This window comes from Talpa europaea, assembly GCF_964194135.1.
Source record: "Talpa europaea genome assembly, chromosome: 9".
NCBI lineage: Eukaryota > Metazoa > Chordata > Mammalia > Eulipotyphla > Talpidae > Talpa > Talpa europaea.
The window spans coordinates 73,804,140-73,824,736 of NC_140076.1; positions in this window are offsets into that span (position 1 = coordinate 73,804,140).

Here is a 20,597-nt window from a genome sequence, read left to right on the forward strand (position 1 = left end):
TTTGGGGTGGAGCAACTGATACGAAATATAAGGGACTGCAGAAGCAGCTGCAGTTTATCCACTGTTTCAGATTTGGCATTTGAGGTTTTGGTGTTCTGGATTTAGCATCCAAGTGATATAGGGCAGCAAGGGACACTAAACTGGCCAAGGACGCTGCCCAAGCAGTTTACTCGTCACTGTGTGAGTTCTTTACCCTTGCACAATTGTAAGACTACTCAGGCTCAGGAAACAACAACAAAGGAATTTATTTAACAAATCAGGAGAAAAACAGAGTTACTGTGGCCAAAAATGGCCTTTACCGTAGCCAGAGTTGTGTCCACTGTTACTCAGTCCTGCACAAAAGCAGTTAAAATGGCATCCTCCTGCCACTGAGGCCATGTGGCAGCCAGACTATAGGCCAGGTTCCAACTCACGAAGACAGCAGAAAACACAACAGGAAATGATCCATGAACTGTTGGGATGGCCTAGGACAGCACCAGACAAGTGACACTCAAAGCAGTAGCGTCCAAATCACCCGACTAGCGGCCACACTCACGCATCTCAACAAGACGACAAGTGGCTCTGGGTCTTTGCCTTTTCCGCCAGGTCACAGCTCAGTGAGATGCCTGGCTCCCGGGTCTCCCGTCTTCTTTGCCAGGCCACAATAGCCTTTGAAAAGGGGGCCCAAATCCGCTAACCCCAAATGCTACAAAGACTGCTCCATAAAGACTGCTCAAGAGCCCCCTTCTGGAGTCACTTATATCATCCATGGCTCCACACCACTTTCAGTATTTTCCCTGGGGCTCTCTCTTTACTAGCAACACCCTCCAGGGGCCATCACCTCTAACAGTCTTTTGACTTTAGCCCCACTTTGCCACCAGTTACACAAGGATTCAGCATTTTGGATTCAGTGTTTCGGATTCAGCATTTTCAGGGTCAGTGATTTCAGCCTCCACCATGCCAATCTTCCAGAAGGCTGTTGTGGGCATCTGAAGGTGGAGACCTCTAACAGCCAAACTCAGAGAGGAAAAGTTCGGAGGCTTTGTAAGTAGCAAGTGACTATTTTCAGTTTTGCTGCTATTACAGGGCAGGGAAGGTGAAGACCAGGAGCCAGGCATGAGTGTGGCATGTTGGGCCATTTGTCTGGTCTTTTGGCTGCTGCAGCTGCTGTCTTGAGTGTTGCTTGTCTGATGCTGCACTGGGGCATCCTGGCAGCTCCAGGAGCATCTCCTATTGTGTCTTCTGTTGTCTTCGTGAGTTGGAACCTGGCCTATAGTCTGGCTGCCATGTGCTCCAGGTCAGCTGTGGCAGGAAGACGCCATCTTGGGAGCACGGCCTATTGTTTGGTAGAGGAGCTCTGAGTCCTCAGTGGTGGGAAGACGCCATCTTAGCTGCTTCTGTTTAGTACTTGAAAACTCTGGACACTGCTTCAGGTGAGGTAAACTGCCATTTTTGGCCTTAGTAACTCTTTGTTTTTCCCTGGTTTGTTAAATAAATACCCTTGTTATTCTCTGAGCCTGAGTAGTCTTGCAATTGTGTGCATGGGTGAAGAACTCAAGCAGTGACTAATAAAATATTTGGGTAGTGTCCTTGGCAGGTTTAGTGCCCCTTGCTGCCCTGTATCAAAATGGCAGTAGTTTCAGCCTTTCAACTCAAAGAACAAGTGTGTCTACCTTAAAGGTCTTAGGTAGCACTTCCTCAGAATTGCTCTACTTGCTCAGTCTTTTGAACTCTCTCCCTAGTTCATGCTGAGGAGAAAACTAAAGTCGTGTTCATAGATATTCCAATCTGCCTATCCATGTCAGTTATCTGTGAAGTTCAGTAACCTTTACCAGAATAACTTAGTTATATTAATTTTTCCTGGAGACATTATATTTCTTAAATCTGCAGGTACAAGTTACTCATTTCAGTTCTGCCATTGACTGCACTATTTTCTATGGCAAGTTACTGAACCTCTCTGTACTTTAGTTTTCTTATGAATACAGGATGATAACCGTACCTAATAATTCAAATTATTCACTTGGTAAGTACCTTTTTCAATTACTGTGAGCATTAAATGAGATCATGCAGGTAAAGTGCTGAAAACTATGCCCAGCATGTATAAGCTCAATAAATGCCCATTACTATTGTTGTGATTAATTCAGAAAATTTCAACCTAATGCTTCTTTCACACTTTTCCCATTTCATTTGTTCTTTTTTCTTTAGGAATACCAATCATGTGTATGTTGGGAATCATCTGACTCACTTCCATCTCACCAATTTTTATGTCTTCCTTTCCTTTCTTTTCCTTTTTTTTTTTTTTTTTTTGGTGAATTGTTATGCTTTTTCTATTTTTGATGTTTCCAAGGAAATGTCAAATTAATACAATTCAGTTCTCTCATGTTTTCCTTAAATTTAAACTAAAACTCTAACAGTGTACACCTGTGTTTTATTTATCCTTCTAAAGTGTGATTTTTATTATATTCACAAAGTTGTACAACCATCACCACTACTTCCAGAACACTTTCATCCCCCCAAAAAGATACTCCAATTGATGGGTATTTAAAATACCCATTAGCAGTCACTCCCTCTGCTAGACCCTGCCAACTACTGATTTACTTTCTGTTTCTATCAATTTGTCTGTTTTGGGCATTTCTCATGAATGTACTTATACCTTCCATGGTCTGGTTTCTTTCACCTGGCATGTTTCAGAAGTTTATCCACATTGGAGCATCTATCAACTTTTCATTCATTTTGTAACTGAGTGACATTCCATTGTCTTCATATTTTTTTTATTCATCAGTTTTTGGACATTTGAGTTTTTTCTACCATGCATGTATGTTTTTGTCAATGTGATACTGTAAATAAAGAAAGGGAACACAGTCTCCACATAAAAGGTGAGTCCTCGGAGGAAGGAGGTGTTAGGGGAGGGAGTGAACGTTGTGTTTTCTGGTATGGGCCAGTGCCATCCTAGTTTTGGAAAAATACCAATTTTAAAATGATCTGCTATCCCTATTAGCACATAACTATCCCACCATGCTGCTTTTGTGTCAGGTGAAGACAGTCCTGACTATGGGTGTGTTGACCTCTCTGTGTTCTCACTCACTCTCCACTTTAACTGGTATCATTCTTTATTTTGCCTTCTAAACATCCCTCTTGTGTGATATCATTAGTCATCTCCCCGCATTCTAAAATCTTCTCTCAGCAATTCCAGGAAGTAAGGGTATATCTTTTTGGAACACTGAAGACAGATTAGGCCCCACCTTTTCATGTTCATTTTCACATTAAAAAAATATTTTGACCCAAAGTTATCTGCAAATACAGGACTGACATTGCCATAGCTAAAGTGCAAAACTCAAGACATTTTATAGACACCAGAAGGAATCTGAGTAAAACCCAGAATATTAAGCTGTGACTTTGGAATCTCAGTTCAGTTATGGGTTGATCATTATTAATTACACTTAAAATCATAACTTTCTCATGTCACAATACACTTAGTGTGTCACGTCTAGTCTTCTCTTATTTAATTCTTATATTGTCTTCATTATTTTAATTTTGAGCATTTCTCCCCACTTAGATTATTAAGCTTCTTAAGAAAAGGGACCTCATTTACCTGTATATATCTATTTGCTCAGGTCACTGAACCTGCAGGCTCAGAACCTGGCTCCTCTGACTTCTGTGGACTCTGGACAGTTAGTTTGACAATTTCCTTTACCCCTAGAAAGGTATTCATGAGGAGCAAATGAAAACAAGGGAATCCTTTTAAAAATGGAAAGATCTATGTAAGTATCTGTGGCATTTAGACGTTTACAGATAGCATTAGAAGGTGCAAGGATGCTGGCAGCATTGAGTTCCAGGGGGAATGTGCAATGCCCCCTGGAAAGCCCTGGGTATACTCCCCCCTAGGAAGCTGCTCCCATTTTTCACCTGGCCTTGTCTTTTTCAGGGCTCTTAAGGTGTGATTATGCCATAGAGAAAGCCCATTTTTTTAAAAACACCTTTCTTTTCTTTTCTTTTTTTTTTATTTTCAAAATGTTTTTTATTAGTACATATGGTAAATACTTTTTACAATTTTAAAGATGATCTGCTTGAAGATAAAACTGAAAAATCTTGAAAATTGAAAAGGCATAAATAAATCAGGTGTTTGGGAAGTGAAGGCTGGACACCTTTCTTTAACAATATTGTAGAGCATGGGCCTCCCCTGGTGGCGCAGTGGTTGAGTGCTAGGCTGCAAAGCTGCCCGCAGCCTCGCGCCGGTTCAATTCCTGGTCACGGGGCGAGGGTCCCACATGGTGCGCAGACCTCTCCTGTCGCCCGCTGCTCCCCTCAGCAGTGTACTTCATCATTCTGCCTGTTCTGCTCTCCGCTCTCACCCTCCTGTGCTTCTGACTGTACCCAGTGCTTGTATAAATAAATCAATAAATCTTAAAAAAAAATTAAAAAAGGAAAAACAAGCTTTAAAAAGAAACAACAATATTGTAGAGCAATATTGTAAATTCTGACTAGATAGGTATTTGGGTTAGCTGGTTTTTAAATCTGTGAATTTGTATTTTTTTTGTTTGTTTGTTTTAAAGATTTATTTTATGTATACAAGAGCCAGGGTACAGTCCAGATGCGCAGGAGGGTGAGAGGATTCACCAGAGATAGAGCAGGAAGCAGAACAGGCAGACAGAAATACACTGCTGAGGGGAGCAGCGGGCGAGACAGGAGAGGTCTGCTCGCCGTGTGGATTGCTCTGAGGCTGGCAGGGATCCAATGGCACTGCAGAGGCTGTGGACAGCACAGTGCTGTGCTCAACCGCCTGCACCACCAGGGAGGCCCCTGAATTTGCATTTAAATGAAGAGCATTTGCTCAGGTCAGAATTTTTCTAGACCAGCTCCATCAATGGGCATTGTCCAGTTACCCAGTGAGAATTTGAAACCTTGGATCCTGAGGCCAGATGGCTGAGGTTTTCCTATACTGGTCCTCCACTTTGTGTGTTTTTAAGGGGTGAAAAAGGGATCAGTCAAGGGAGCACAGCTTGAAATAGAAGTCTTCTATCTTCAGGATATATCAAGTCACAAGCAAGAACAAAAAAGACAAGTAAAAAAATGAAGACAGTTCAGAAGTGCTGATGTAAGGCAGTATTTAGAGGGAAGGCAAATTAATCAGGAAAAGACTGTTACAGGTGGTGCCCTCTGGAGGCTGTTGCTGGTGAGGATACATAGCCCCAGAGAAAATTCGAACAAAGTTTTTTGGGTGGAGACTGATAAGAAATATTAGGGCTGCAGAAGCAACCCACAGGATTCAGTGTTGGGGATTGAGTGCATTTGGTGTTCAGGATTTAGCGTTTTTGGATCTTCAGTGTTTACAGGGTCAGCGATTTCTGCCCCCACCATGCCAATCTTCCAGAAGGCTGTTGCGGGCCTCTGGAGGACATGAAGACGCCTGCAGCAGCCAACCTCAGAGAGGAAAAGTTTGGAGGCTTTACAGGTAGCCTAGAGACTGAAACTGTTCCCAGTTCTGCTCCTGTTACAGCCTGGCAGGGAAGGTGAAGACCCGGAGCTGGGTGCCTCACTGAGCTGTGAGTAGCCATTTGTCAAGTCCAGCCATTTGTCTGGACTTTTACCCAGGCAGAGGAAGAATAAGCAGTACTTCAGGAATGGTGAGGTTAGGAAAAGCTTTATTACTCATGCGGGAGGCCCGAGACCCCGGTAGCCCCGTATGGTCTGAATACCAGTTTAAAGACAAAGAGTTCCTTTTATACATAACTCTCTTCCATTGATAGCATCGGTTTTCAGCAGGCACAACCATTTGCTGCAAAGTCCCCAGACAAGGGTGGGAGGATGGGCAAAGGAGGAAAGAAGCAGACCAGGATGGCCTTGGAGAGACAGAACAGCTTGACTGGCTACCTGACCCTTTTGAAATGCAACTCCATTTAGACAGGAGTGCTGAGGCCCTGGCCATGAATCTTTAAAGGGAAAGAACTGTAAGTAAGCAAACTTGTTAATTATGCCAGCATTGGAGTGTTCATTGCAGCTGGGCTGGAAGTTCTGCTGGAATCTTTATTATATTAATTTGCTCAATAATATATTTTCTTATCAGTTTGGCTTCTGCAGATGCTGTTTTGAGTATCACTTTTCTGGTGCTGTTCTGGGGCATCTTGGCATCTCTGGAGAGCATCTCCTGTTGTGTCTTCTGTTGTCTTCTTGAATTGGATCCCAGCCTATAGTCTGGCTGCCACATGCTCCTGGTTCCCAGTGGCGGGAGACGCCATCTTGGGAGCGTGGCCTATTGTTTAGGGAGAGGTGCTCTTCATCCTCAGTGGGGAGAAGACACTATCTTGGGAGTGTTTGTATTTAGGACTTGAAGACACTAGACACTGCTTTGGGTGAGGTAAATGACCATTTTTGGGGGGTAGTAACTGTTTTTCCCTGGTTTGTTAAATAAATACCATTACTGTTGTTCTCTGAACTTGAGTAGTCTTGCAATTGTGCACCTGGGTGAAGAAATCAGACAGTGACTGATAAACTATTTGGGCAGTGTCCTTGGCCAGTTTTAGTGCCTCTTAATGTCCTGTATGAAATGGAAGCACAAAAGATCTGCTTTGGGTCCATAATTCATTTTTTTACTTCATGCAGAACCAAGCTCACAAAGGAATATTTACATCATACTCCTTATGACCCAAGATGGGCCTGAAATCAGGGCACTTAAATGCTGCTCTTGATTGTAGTGGCCAAATTTCAGATCTTTTAAAGAATATTCTCATGGGGGTGGGGGTAATTGAAAATTTCAACTATTACCCTCAAATTGATGGGGTTCAGATGTTGGAGTTCGGTGTGTGGGGTTCTTCCATCTCCCTGAGAAAGATTTTATAGAGTCCCCTTTGGTACACAAGGTGAATTTACTAAGGAGAAAGACATTTGCATAGACACAAACAGGCAAAGGCTGCATTTTAAAGATTTATTAGGAAGAGATGTCTGCATAGACACAGGCAGATAGAGCTACATTCTGAAATGGGCAGGTTTATTAAGAAAGAGACCTCTGCATAGACACAGATGAGCAGTCTTGGGGACAAAATCTGCATGTTGCCAGAGCAAGGGGTGTCATTTTATACATTGTTCTGTTTATTGTTTTGGAGTCTCATTGAGTTGGTTTTCTGTAACTGATAATCATTTCTGCTCCCAGATATCTGAAATTACTGTGAAATTTATTGCTTTTGGGTCTGGTTGAGTTGGTTGGGTTGGTTTTCTTTAAATGATAATCTTTTCTGCCTTTTCCCAGATTCCCAGAAACTTCCATTGGCAGTTTAACAACTGGTTAATCATCCCTGACCCCTCTGGCTCTTTTCCTTGAGACCTTCAATCTAAGCTTTTCTCCTCTAGGATCCTATCAAATCCATAATTGTAACCTTATCATAATCCCTTTATTTATTTATTTTTTTTGAAATGGGGTTTAAACCAGAATAACTGTTACAGGGCAACCCCGCTCTAAAATGGGTTGACTGACTGTGGGTCCTCACCTGTGCACTTAAAAGGGACTTTCACTGCAGACACGCACAAAAGGTTAACCAAAGGTTTATTTACAAGGGAAGGGGAATGAGGAAATGTACAACTCAGGGAGAAAAGAGGGGGATAAATTCTTAAATGTATCCTACTGGTTCCGACGACCTGGAATCTCAAATGACCCACAGAGACCAAATCCCCCCGACCAAGGGCCGGAACCAAGTGCCCCAGACCCCACTAACAAGGCTGGTTTTATTTACAGACTGGGAAAATGGCTGCTTAACTCCACCCTTAGGTCCTTGCAACTTTCCTTTGGGGATCATGGGATTTGTAGTTCCCAGTGTCTTGATGGAGTGGGGGTGGCATCTACAAAGCCTGATTGGAATTAGCTCAGGACATTCTTTCCCCCTAGCATAACCATTTTTAATAATTAAAAACATTTTAAATGTCAATAATATTTATTAATCACAACAAGGGAAACAATAATCTTTTCAAAGTACCATCTCTTATTTTTTACTAAGTATGTGATTACTGTTTTCCACCTAGTTTGGGGACAAAAATGTGACCCTCATGCCCACTCCCTGCTCAGAACCAGGACTATGCACCTTCAGAATAATAGGAAGAATGTAAGTTAAAAGCAGTTCACCACCCCAGTGGATGCTTCAAGAGGTATTATCTGGAAATTGGCAAATTAAAAAAAAAAAAGGAAAGGAAAAAGGGCCACAGGCCCTGAGACTCTGGAGTTCACTCCTGGGCCTGACACACTGTAAGGAAAACGAGTAAATCATGCTATTTTTCTGTCTTCCACACAAAGGACAGCCCTTACCTTGCAATGCTGTGTTTTCCAACATTTAGACCTCCAGCAAGCAACAGGCAGGCCCTGAGTTTGCAACAAAGTACCGGTTGTGTGGCTATGGGCTCTTGACTTGTAAAGGGGGCTGGGCAGAGTATTTGTTGTTCTTCCTCTCTCAGAGTTGGAGTCTCTCTTGCTCTGCCTGCCCATCTGTTGGTAGGATCCCCTGTCTCAGCATTAAGAAACCACAAAACCTAACCAAGGCTCCAAATTATCTTATGGTCTGAGAGAACTGACAAAGCCCTATCCGGCCTGGGATGGTTGCACAACACAACTGTCCTCTCACTGCTAAGTGACACTCACCTCTGTGCGTATCACACACTTATTATTCCTACTATTAAAGGGCTCACTTTCCAGATAAATGACTCTTCTAAAGAAGTCAGACCCATTTGCAGTCTTGTGTGGGGGGGTGTCAAGCTTACTTGCATTCTGACATGCTTTATTGTGGGGGTGAAAAACAACAGAAATTTCAGCAGAGTTGGGTGTGATATATGAAATGGAGCTGCTCACTCAGCTCCAACCCAACATGGGAGAATATTCTAAGAAAAAATTTTGATTTACTACTTTTTTCTGGGCTTTGTCAGAACCTGGAATACCACAGTCATTTCATTCCAGGGAAGAAATCGGGGATGGTTGATCAGAGGACACACTCTCAATTCATCTCATTCCACTTCAGCCCAGGCGCCACTTCTGGAAGTCACTCACCAAATTCCTTGGAAGTCTTTTATTGCCAGCTCAATGCCACTTCTGTCTTGGAACCTCAGCACTCTCAGCGCGAATTTGTCTTTTATTGGAATTCATTGCACAGCTGTCCCTAATCTGAGTTGTGTCCGTGTTCCTCAGTTCTGCCCCCGCAGTATCTTCATAGACTTGAGTGGAAAATGAAGAATGGAGTAGACTGAGCAGCCACAGGGAATCCAAAATTTTAGGGGTGACCTCACCATGTGGAAAGCTTCCCAGAGAGGCTGTGGGATCAAAACTAAGAGAGGTAGAAAAGATACAAAATGTGAAATATTTTGTCTCATCAATTTTGAGAAAATGAAGAGAAAAATGTGATACAGTGGTGGACTTAGGGCTAAAAAGTGAAATTTGTAGATCCTAGTAAACCAAATCCCTAGAGGAAGACAGAGGCAAGAAAAAGTCAAAAATCTGGCTGCAAATATAGATATTTACACCTAGAGGGTCAAGTTTGTGGGGTGATGGAAAATGGAGTAAGCTTTTCAAGAATCATACATTGTTTTCCCATTAAAACAGAATGTAAGCATATAGTGCCAGGAAGGGACAGAGCAGTTTCTCTCTGATCCAAGCAGATGGGTAAAGGAGAGACCTGGAGCCCTTGTTGGCTTTCTCAGGCTTTTATTGAGCTTTTACATGTAGTGTGGCAACCAGGTACATGGCAGGCAGGGGTGCTGGGGGGCCAGAAGGCTGGCAGGCCCCTCTCTCTCTCTCTCCTGTTTCTCTGGCAAATATATCAATACTGCAGCCATGGCCCACAGAGTAAACAATACAACTGAAAATAACAATGTAACAAAATGCAGGTGCACCACCTGGGATTGGGAGGGGGAGCCAGTTCAGGCCTGGGGAGACATGGAGGCACAGCTGCGGTCTGTACAGGATCACCTGCTGCCTTCCGGTCAGATGCCAACTCCATCAGACATCTCTAAGCTTCCCTCCTTTTTGGGGAGGCGTCATGTCTCTCCCTCCCCCTGTTTACCTGCTGCGATCTTGGACTAGCTCTGGGAACTAGGGGTGGAACTGAGTAGCCAGGGGAAGGCAGGTGGGCTCAGGGGAGACACATGAAGGGCACACTTGCTTCTTGACTTTGGACTTGCACTAGGGACTTGGGGAACATGGAAGGAGACATATTCAGGAGAGACATGTAGAGACAATTGAAAGAGACATGTTGGGTGAGACACCGGGCGCAGCTGATAATGGCAGTCCTTACTTTGATTTGGCTCCTTTGGTACCAGCTTTCTGGGATCTACTTCAGAACCCCTTTCTTGTGGTTCTCCCCCAAAGGCTGTCGAGCTTTCAAGCAAGCAGCCTTGATTCTAGTCAACTCTGTTTGGCTGGGCATTAGCCCGTGAGGGAATGGGTAATTTGGGGTGTTTTATTTGGAATAGTCCTTCTCATCTCTCTCTATGCACACTAATGCCATTACATTTCTTTAAGTCAGCTCTTTTGTCTTTGTGAACAGGGGTGGCCAGACCCCTGTAGAGTAAAAATTTGGGGGTCCCTGGGTACCTCTTGGTCAAGTGCTAACACACCTGGCAAGTATGGAATGAATATGGCCACTGCATGGTATCTCGTGAAGGCAGGAGGAATTGCCAGCAATGGTGCCTGGTACAGAGTGTGCATGGTATCGTGTTATTTTACTATAGAAAACTGGAAAGATTTAGTTGGTAATTTATTTGGAACAATTAAGGAAGCTTTAGGGATTACCTCATCAAATCTTCTGATTCCATAGATGATGAAACAGTGACATGACCTTTATAAGTCACTTCAATTCATTTTATTATTTACTGGTCTCTTTGGGTCATTCTTAAAGGACTTTTTTTTTTATGTATTTAAATCTTGTCTCCCAGTATATTCTTGAACACAGGAACTTGTATCTTCACCTCTTATCGCCCTAACAGTGTTAGGCACACATAATAGAGTTTAATAAGTGCCTGTTTTTTAACAAACATTTCAAATTTTAACAAACATTTCCTAATGGCCTCCACTTATACATTAGCAATGGGTTTCTTTGATTTTTTTTTTTCAATGCCTCTCTCATGGCCCTGGCAGAGAGGTCAGGTGAGGAAGTGTTGACAAAAGGAGGGAAGGCTCAGAAAGAAGTGTGACCTAGGGAGCAGGTCTTGATGAGTCTTGGCAGAGGGAAGGTGTGTTTACTGAAAATGTTTAATGAAACAGGTCTTTTTAAAAATGTTTATTTTTTGAGGTAACATTGGTTTACAACATTGTATGTGATTCAGAGATACATGATGACACTGCTTTAGTGTATGTAACCGCATGAAGCTCATCACCAAGGCCCCCACAACCATCTACTGCATCTCCTGCTTTCCACTTTGCTTCTTCCCCCTCCCTCCCCGCTGAGACACTCAATTCTGCTGTCACATATTTAGGGCATGTTTTGTTTCTTCCACATGAGAGAAATCATCCATAGTTGTCTTTCTCCTTCTCACTTATTTTGCTTAGCATAACCCTTTCTAGTTCCATTTATGTCATTTATGTGTCACAAATAGCCAGCTCTTTCTCTTTCTTTCTTTCTTTCTTTCTTTCTTTCTTTCTTTCTTTCTTTCTTTCTTTCTTTCTTTCTTTCTTTCTTTCTTTCTTTCTTTCTTTCTTTCTTTCTCTCTTTCTCTCTTTCTCTCTTTCTCTCTTTCTCTCTTTCTCTCTTTCTCTCTTTCTCTCTTTCTCTCTTTCTCTCTTTCTCTCTCTCTCTCTCTCTCTCTCTCTCTCTCTCTCTCTCTCTCTTTCTTTCTCTCTCTCTCTTTCTCTCTCTCTCTCTCTCTCTCTCTCTCTCTCTCTCTCTCTATCTCTCTCTCTCTGTCTCTTTGCTGAGTAGTATTCAGTTGTGTACACCACATCTTAATCTAATCATCAGTCATTGGGCAGTTATATTGTTTCCATGATTTGGTTGTTGTAATCAGTTCTGCAGTGAACATAGGAGTGTATATATCCCCTCAAATTAGTGTTTTTGTTTTCTCTGGATCAATACCTAGGAGTGGAATTGCTGGATAACAAAGAAGATCTATTTTTAATGTTTTAAGAAGCCTCCACACTGCTTTCCAGAGGGGCTGGCCAGTCTCTACTCCCATGAGCAGTGTAAGAGGGCTCTGTTTTCTCCACATCTTTACCCACTTGCTGTCAAGCCTCCTTGAGGAGTCTTAGTAGTCAGTAGGATGGTGTGTTTACTGAAAACATTTGAATAAGGCAAACAGACGAGACACCGAGGACCATACTGCACAGTCTGTACTTTTCAGTGGCCTCTTTTCAGTTGCAGCAACTGATTCCATAAACATGGAGACCCTGCCTTTATGTTGCTCACAGCTGGTTGGAGAAATAGACACATCAACAGCCTCACAACACAACCCAGGCTGTGGAGGGAGGCCCTGCAAGGACCTGGCACCCAGAGGTCAGATGGAAGCCTTGAATCGGGGGTGACCTTTATCATTGCTGTTAACCAAACATGAAGGGAGCAGTCTGAACAGCATTTCATTAAACTATTCATGAGGGATTTGAGACGGACCAATTTTCTCTACCAGGAAAGGAGAGTGAAAGGAAAAAAACCAAGTTTAAAGGTTGTTATTCCCACACAGAGTACCACCTACAGGTCATTACTCATTTCAAAGGATGTTCCTTGTTGTACTGGATGCAGTGGATGCCCATTCCTGCAGATGCATTTGCCCTGCACGCTCCTTCTTTCCCTGATTCCTGGGTAAAGCTCCAGCCCTTATACTGTCACTTCCCCTCCCACAATGATAGGTGTCTCTGGCTTAGGCAAGGCTGCCATTATACCCACCAGGGTGGTTGCTACAGCAGCTCCGAGACCCATGTCCAATGCAGCAGAACCCATGGAGACTGTGGCTTTCCCAGTGGCTGCCAGAGTTATGTAACTGGTAGCACAATCCAGAAGTATAGGCGCAGTACTTCTGGGATTGTCCTGGAGGACTCCAAGATGCAATGATGCACACAACATCTCTGAAGATGCCCCGCATGATCAAGCATATAGCCACACTGCTTATGAACCTGTGGTCTGCTTGAGAGGAATCACCTTTTATATTTTGTCCTTATTTATGTGCCTCAATTCTCCCTCCCCCTTTTGCTTTCACAGTATTGAAACATTATTATGGAAACTTTGCTCCAGTCAACCTGTTTCTAGGCCCACACTTCTCCCGCTAGTTATGTCTGTCACTTTCCCAACCAAGTCATAAATCACCCTTAATGCCATGAGTAATGGAAGAGCCCAGCATATGAACATCTTCATGAGATGACTGAAATTTTCTTGAAAAGAAATGTTTAACGCAGCCTCCTGACTTCCATTTCAAGGGAATACAAGCCTAAAAGTGAAAATAAAGAATATCATTAGAAAACAATCAGATGATCAGAAAAATGTACAACTTTCTATAAATCTCCTGACTTTTCAGAAATCAATGTCATAGTCAAAACCAGAGGCTAAGGTGAGGAGGATTTTCCAGGTTAACCTCCACCTAGAATCCACAAACTTGATTTGATCTTTAGGGACAACTGGCAAAATTAAAATATGGCTAGGATATTGTGATTGTGGAATGATTATTGACTTTCTTAGGTATGATAATGGAGGAAGCTAGGAAATGGGTATAGACAGTTAGGAACAGGGTGGCCCAAACCCCTAAGTCCAATTTATCAATCTGATTGGAGAACAATTGTGGACCAGGAGCACACCTCCAAGACCCAGTAAGGAGTGAAATGCTTTATCTTGTGCTTTTGTCTTACAAAGCTAATTTTGGAAAGGTAGACCAGGTAATGTGGGTAAACTTAGCAGATCTTGGTAGTCTAGGAGACCCCGTGGGCCCAGCCAATCAATAAGAAACACAACATGGACCAAAAGACCAAACCCCACTCTTTGCCCACTATACCCACATAATCACCGGTTTCTTACCCCCTCAGCAGCTACCCACTGGGGACCCCTCTCCACTCACAGAGCTTTCCTATCCTTCTTATCTATCAATAAATCTCCTGCTTTTATGTAACTTTGGTCTCGACACTGAATTCTTTCCTCGTGGAAGACAAGAACTAAGAAAGAGCCCACCTGGGGTCCTCGGACTCTGGACCCGCTCCATTATTGAAATCCCGATTCAATAATGGCATTATAGTTATATGGGAGATTGACCTTATTCTTAGGTTCATGCTGAAGTTTATGATGTTATATTGACAACTTATTTTCAAAACTGGAATGTGTCCACGTACATCAGGGGAGAATGAGGGAGAGAAGGGGAGAAAAAATATATAAAAGCTTTAAATTAGAACTTAAAATATGTACACAAAAATGCAAAAGCTTTAGGGCCTCCCTGGTGGCACAGGCGGTTGAGCGCCGCACTGTGAAGCTGTCCACAGCCTCTGCAGCATGGGTTTGATCCCAGCTGACCGGTGAGAATCCCACATGGCGAAGCAGACCTCTCATGTCTTGCCCGCTGCTCCCCTCAGCAGTGTATTTCAGTCAGTCTGCCTGTTCTGTTCCCCTCTCTGTCTCTGGTGAATCCTCTCACCCTCCTGCACATCTGGCCTGTACCCCGGTTCTTGTATAAAACTAAATAAATCTTAAAAAAAAATACATTTAAAAAAAAGTAAAAGCTTTAAATTAGATGGAAGGAATTTGTGGTTCTAATTCTTTCAACATTTTAAAGTGTTTTAAATTTTTCACAATAAAAAATAGGGAGATAAATAAAAAATAGCTAAATTTTAAGGTATTTTGCATTTGTAGAAACATTTCAAACCATGCTTTAACTTCCAAAACCAGTTTCAAGAAAGCAGGCAATACTTATCAGGGCCTATTCATCCACCTCAAAATGGATGTTACACCCAAATCACTATGCTTTCAAATCCTTTTTACCTCTTGCAGGGCTCTAGCAATTGCCTAGGTAGAACAACACGGTGTCATTTCTGCATATCTCAATTCTTGTTGACAAAATAATCATCAAGCAGTACTTCTTTAAAACAGCAGCATTTAGAGAGCAAACTGTGTGTCCACCCTGAGGAACTGAGGAGAATGAGTCTTTAGGGGAAATTCTGAGTGATCTGGCAGCCACATAAATTAACTTTTATTTGCATTCCAAACCTTGCATAGGATCCAGGTTGGAATGGTATCATTCTCTACAACTGTACTGGGAACAGATACTATTTAATATGGTAAAATACACATTAATTCCAGTTTCTATTAGTACCACCTCTTGAGAAACTTTTCCCAAACTTTTTTGCTATTGTGATGGTCTTATTTGTTTTGACACAGTTTTCTATTAGCATCATTCCACCCACCCCAATCTGCCCTTCATCCTGCCCCCCATCTGCTCCTCCCATTCTGGTTGGCCCCAGCACAGCCTCTTCAGAGAGGCTGAGGAAAGTCCCAGAGTACAGGAAAGCATATCCCCCTATGTTATATCCATGCTAACTAAGCTGGCTATGGTTTTGTCCTCTGGACTCCTATAGGCATCCTCCCCCACCCCTCAGGCCAAGCTGTGTCTGCTCCATCCAGGCAGGGACCCTCTCACACCACAAACAGAATGCTTGTAGTTCACTAGTGCTCACGCATCCCTCCTTTAATAATAGAACTCTTCAGTCAGCCTGAGTTCACGGCCACTCCACTGGATGTCTGCTGCATGAAAGCTGAATTAAAAGTAGCCCCCAAATCTCTGCAACTTACCAATATATTAAAGTATTCTTAGAAGACTGCAAGGCAGGGGTCTCCCTGGTGGCGCAAGGGGTTGAGTGCAGCACTGTGAAGCTGTCCGCAGCCTCTGCAGTGTGAGTTCAATCCCCCGGCTGGGCAGGGAGCTACCCACATGGTGCAGCAGACCTCTCCGGCTCACCCGCTGCTCCCCTCAGCGGTGTATTTCAGTCAGTCTGCCTGTTCTGTTCCCTGCTCTGTCTCTGATGAAACCTCTCAACCCCCGCACCTCTGGCATGTGCCCCAGTTCTTGTATGCATAAATAAATAAATCTTAAAAAAAAAAAAAACAAGTCTGTAAAGGCAGTTCTGCTCGAAACTCAAAACAATTAAGGGCTGCTCCATTTGTCTTTCATAGTCTGGACCAATGACCACCTGGTGAGGCTCTTCTCATGGGGAGGCTGATGTACTCTGGGGTGAATAGAAACCCCAGGGACTGCTTAAGACCTTTCAAAACTGACACCCTGTCATTTCTGCCCCAATTACACTGGCCAAAGCACAATAGCAATGATGGTGGGAAAGTAATCTCTGCCTTGGCGAACTTACTACGGACAGGGAGGGAGGAAGAATTGACGGTGGATGATACAATCAACCTCTGCTTTCCTTGCAGCTAGGTTCTGGTCATCAGAATGTGAGAAGCTATGTGTGTAATCTTTAGGCCCAGCCCATACAAGGATTAGGTGTTCTTGCCTGTCCATGCTAATCAGCTTGAGGACAGCTGGCATGGCTGTTCTGGCAGGCCTGGGTCTGAACTGTTTGTTACCTCTGTCCTGTTTACACTGCTGGTTTCTGGGATATCTGTTATGGCATATTAGGCTCCTAGGTAGTACACCATTCGTTCATTCAACAAATATTTACTGAGCATCATCCTTGTGCCAGACATTGCATTAGGCCTTGGGGGAAGTGACAGTGAGCAAAACCAAGCTGGGCTGTATCTTGACTGGGGTGGATAATTGCACAGAACTAAACACATACACACAAAATGGGAAAACCTGTCCAAGATCTTTGGGTTGTGTCACTGTCAACATCCTTGTTGTGATACTGTTTTAGAGTTTTGTAAGATGTTGTTATTGAGGGAAAACTGGGTAAAGGATTTTCATATTCCTATTGCCTATGTGAATTGAGATTATCTCAAAATAAGAGTTAAAAAAATGTGGATCCACGGTCTCTTGTGCTCACGTGTAAAAAGACAATCGAGATAGCTTTATGTGATAGGAATATTTTATTGAGTAGGGAACAAACTGTTGATGACCACGGAGACTCCAAAACAACAGGGGTTAGAAGTGCTGCTCTCAGCATATTCAGCTATGAGCTATGTGTGAATGAGGAAAATACACGGTTGTTCTGTTGTGACTGGTTACTAGACACTGATGTTCTTTTTCGGCTAGAAGTCCCACAGAAGCTTACTTGTGGGACTCCTGATGAGCTAGGAGATTTTTAGGTCTTGCTGCCATGAAGAAAGCTTAAGTTTTATATAAGGTCAAAACCAGCATTTTGGAGAAATCAGGACAGTTTTAAGTTTTGGTCTAGGGATAGTGTTCAAATGGGCCCTGTTTTGGTTTTGCTTTAACAACAGAGTCAGAAGATTAAAAAATCAAAATGTCACTGATGACCTCAGCCAGCAACAGTCCAGCTCCCATCCTGCAGCTGACAATAGTGTCTCAAGGTACAGAAGAGACTACTTAAAAGAACAGAGTAAGGGCAGACTGCCAGACAGGGAACCTCACTTTGGACTGTGAAATGGGAGAGATACAAAGTTTTTTGCCTTTTTTTTTTTAAGATTTTTTATTTATTTATACAAGAACCGGGGTACAGGCCAGATGCGCGGGAGGATTCACCAGAGACAGAGTGGGGAACAGAACAGGCAGACTGACGAAATACACTGCTGAGGGGAGCAGCGGGAGACAGGCGAGGTCTGCTCGCCATGTGGCCATGTGGTTGCTCTGAGGCTGGGCGGGGATTGAACCGGCACTGCAGAGGCTGCGGACAGCTTCACAGCGCTGCGCTCAACCGCCTGCGCCACTAGGGGAGGCCCTTTTTTGTCTTTTTTAAATACAGTGTCCGTTTAAGTTATCATCCAAACTGAGGCATCTGTGAAAATGACACATAACTGGTACAAACAAACGAGTAAGTCAGTTCTTCTGTTTTGGTCACTGTAGTGTTGACTCCTTGCTAAGGCAGCCTGGTCTTTTCTGACCAATACAGACACTGACTGATGCTGTTACTCTGGGTAGAACAGCTTGGAGGAATCAAATAAACCCCTTGTCTCAGTGATTTATCATGCTTAAAGACTTATTTCTTACTCATGCAAAGCTTAATATGGAGTCGATCCTCCTCATCTGCTGGTTAAGTCATATTGAATAGGAAATTCCCAGGTTGCTGGAAGAGTAGAGAAAAGCTGTGGATTCAAAAAGCTTTTATGGGCCAGGCCAGAAAGTAATTTACATCACACCAACCACATTTCATTGGTCAGAACTCAGTCTCTTGATCATCCCTAATTGCAAAGGGACAGGGAAGAGCACTCCACGGTAAGCCTGAGAGGAGGAAGGCCGCCACAGATGCCTGAATACCACCTGGAAGAGGACCCTGCTCTGGCTGCAGCCTCTCTAGATTGGCTCACTACCCCAGGGTGTGTGTGGGGCTGTGTCCCTGAAGGTTGTGGGAAAGCACAGAGCTGCAGATAGCAGAGAATCAACATTCTTCATGTCTCTCAGGTTCTGTTAGGTAGCCATCTACCCCACATACTTCTAAGAACATTGTATTCTTCCCTTCACTTCATAATTCCCTCTCCTCCCTTGTATTACTAGATTAGTTAGGGCTCTCCAGAGAAACAGTGTGTGTGCATGTATGTATGTTTTGTTAATTTGCTTATTTAAATAAATTGGATCATGAATTATGGAGGATGTCATGTCCAAAGTCTGAAGGGTGGGCCAGCAGGCTGGAGACCCAGGGAAGCACTGTTGCTTCTATCCAAGCCCAAGGCCAACTGCCCACAGAATTCTTCCTTGCTTGGGAGAGGGCAGGCTTCCCATTCTGTTCAGGCCTTCAGCTTTTGGGATGAGGCCCTGCCACACTGTGGAGGTCAAAGTTCTTTACCCAAAGTCCATCAATTTAAATATTAGTCTCATCCAAAAATACCCTGATAGAAACATCCAGAATGATGTTTGACCACATATCTGGACATCCCGGCTGACACATAAATTTAGCCATCATATCTTCCAAGGATAGTTTTTAACATCTTATATTTCTTATTTAAAGCATGAGACATGGTGATGATATGAGGGAGAAAAAAATTAAAGCTGGATTCAAATCCCAATCTCATTCCTCTGAGTTTTAGTTTCCCCATTTGTAAAATGAGAATAAGAATGTTTACCTTGAATAATTCTGAAACAGAGATTGTGCACATGAGCACCTAGACCTGTGCCTGGCAAAGGTGGCAATGATGAGCTTTCATTTGAAGGAAGGTTTGTTGAACAATTTACATTTCTGTCTTTTTACAGCTATTCTTCCTTTGCAGGTGACTCTGGACCTTTTTCATTTTCCCTCTGAGATTGAGCAGTATCTCAACAGGAAGAAATCCTGCCTACAGCGTGGTTTCAAGATCTCCTGCTGCCTGAGCTGCCGGTAATACACTGTGTCCCAGATATTTTGCACGAACTAGATACTAGGCATGAACCATCAATGGTGACCCATGTCACCAGGGATGACACATGTTTTAACAACTTAATTTAGGCACTAAAGAGAAAAACCAAGGAGAAAGAAGAGTGAGGAAGTGTGGTGAGAATGAAGAAAGGGTGGGAGTTAGCAGAAAATGATGCAAGGAGAAAAGAGAACAGAAATCAGATTTTTCTACAACAGCATTGTTGGGGGGAAAGGATATCCTGAACTAATTCCACAAATAGGTGTTATGGACCCCACCCCAGACCAAAGAGATCCAAGACACCAAGGACTACAAATCCCATAATGTCATCACCACCAAAGGGAGGATTGCTGGGAACTGAGGGTGGAGTTAAGCAGTCAGATTTGGTATAGAACCAGACATGTGGACCATGGGGTTTTTTCGCTGGCTCTCGGAGTGCTATTGGGGGTCCAGCTCAGTGGAACTGGTGGAACATATTCACCAATTTATCTCTTTCTCTCTGAGTTATTAATTTCTTCTTTTCTCCTTCTTGTAAATAAACCCTTTATTAACCTTTTTGTGTGTGCCTGCAGTTGAGTCTTTTTATAAATCCCTTTTAAGCATGGGGGTGAGGATCCACAGTCAGGTCAACCCATTTCACATTGGGGTTGCCCTCTAACAGTTGACCCTCAAATAATGTTGTGTAAGAACAGTAAGGAACCGCCTCTGAGCCAGTGGGTGATACTCATAGCAAACTCGATGGTAAAAGGTGATGCTTTTCCAACTCCCCCTGAGCCCCCACCCCCTCACAATTCCTGCTGGGAACTAGGGGCTGAGCCGAGATGCCATGTGGACTTCCAAAATGTGGAGAACAGGCAGGCGTTCTCTTTTGGCTGACTTCTGTTTGCACCCTGGTCTCAGGGACATTTATCTAATGTCTCAGCAGACATTTATCTATGGGAAGGACAAACAGCATCTGGTCAAGTGCCAGTCAATAAGCTCTCCCTTCTTCATTCGATATGAATACATCCTTTTTCTTGTTTCTCTATGCATATCTGCCTTTGGGCCTTGTCCTGTATTCTTAAGCACAAGGATGAGGATGCGCAGACCTGGTCCACCACTATCTCCCTCAGGTTTACCTCATAATAATTTCATTCAATGTTGTTTTGTTGTTATGTTGATGAAGGGACAGATGCATTTCCAGCTGTGGCCACTGAGTGTGTGGAGTTTGCACGGTCTTACCAAGCTGTGTGTGTT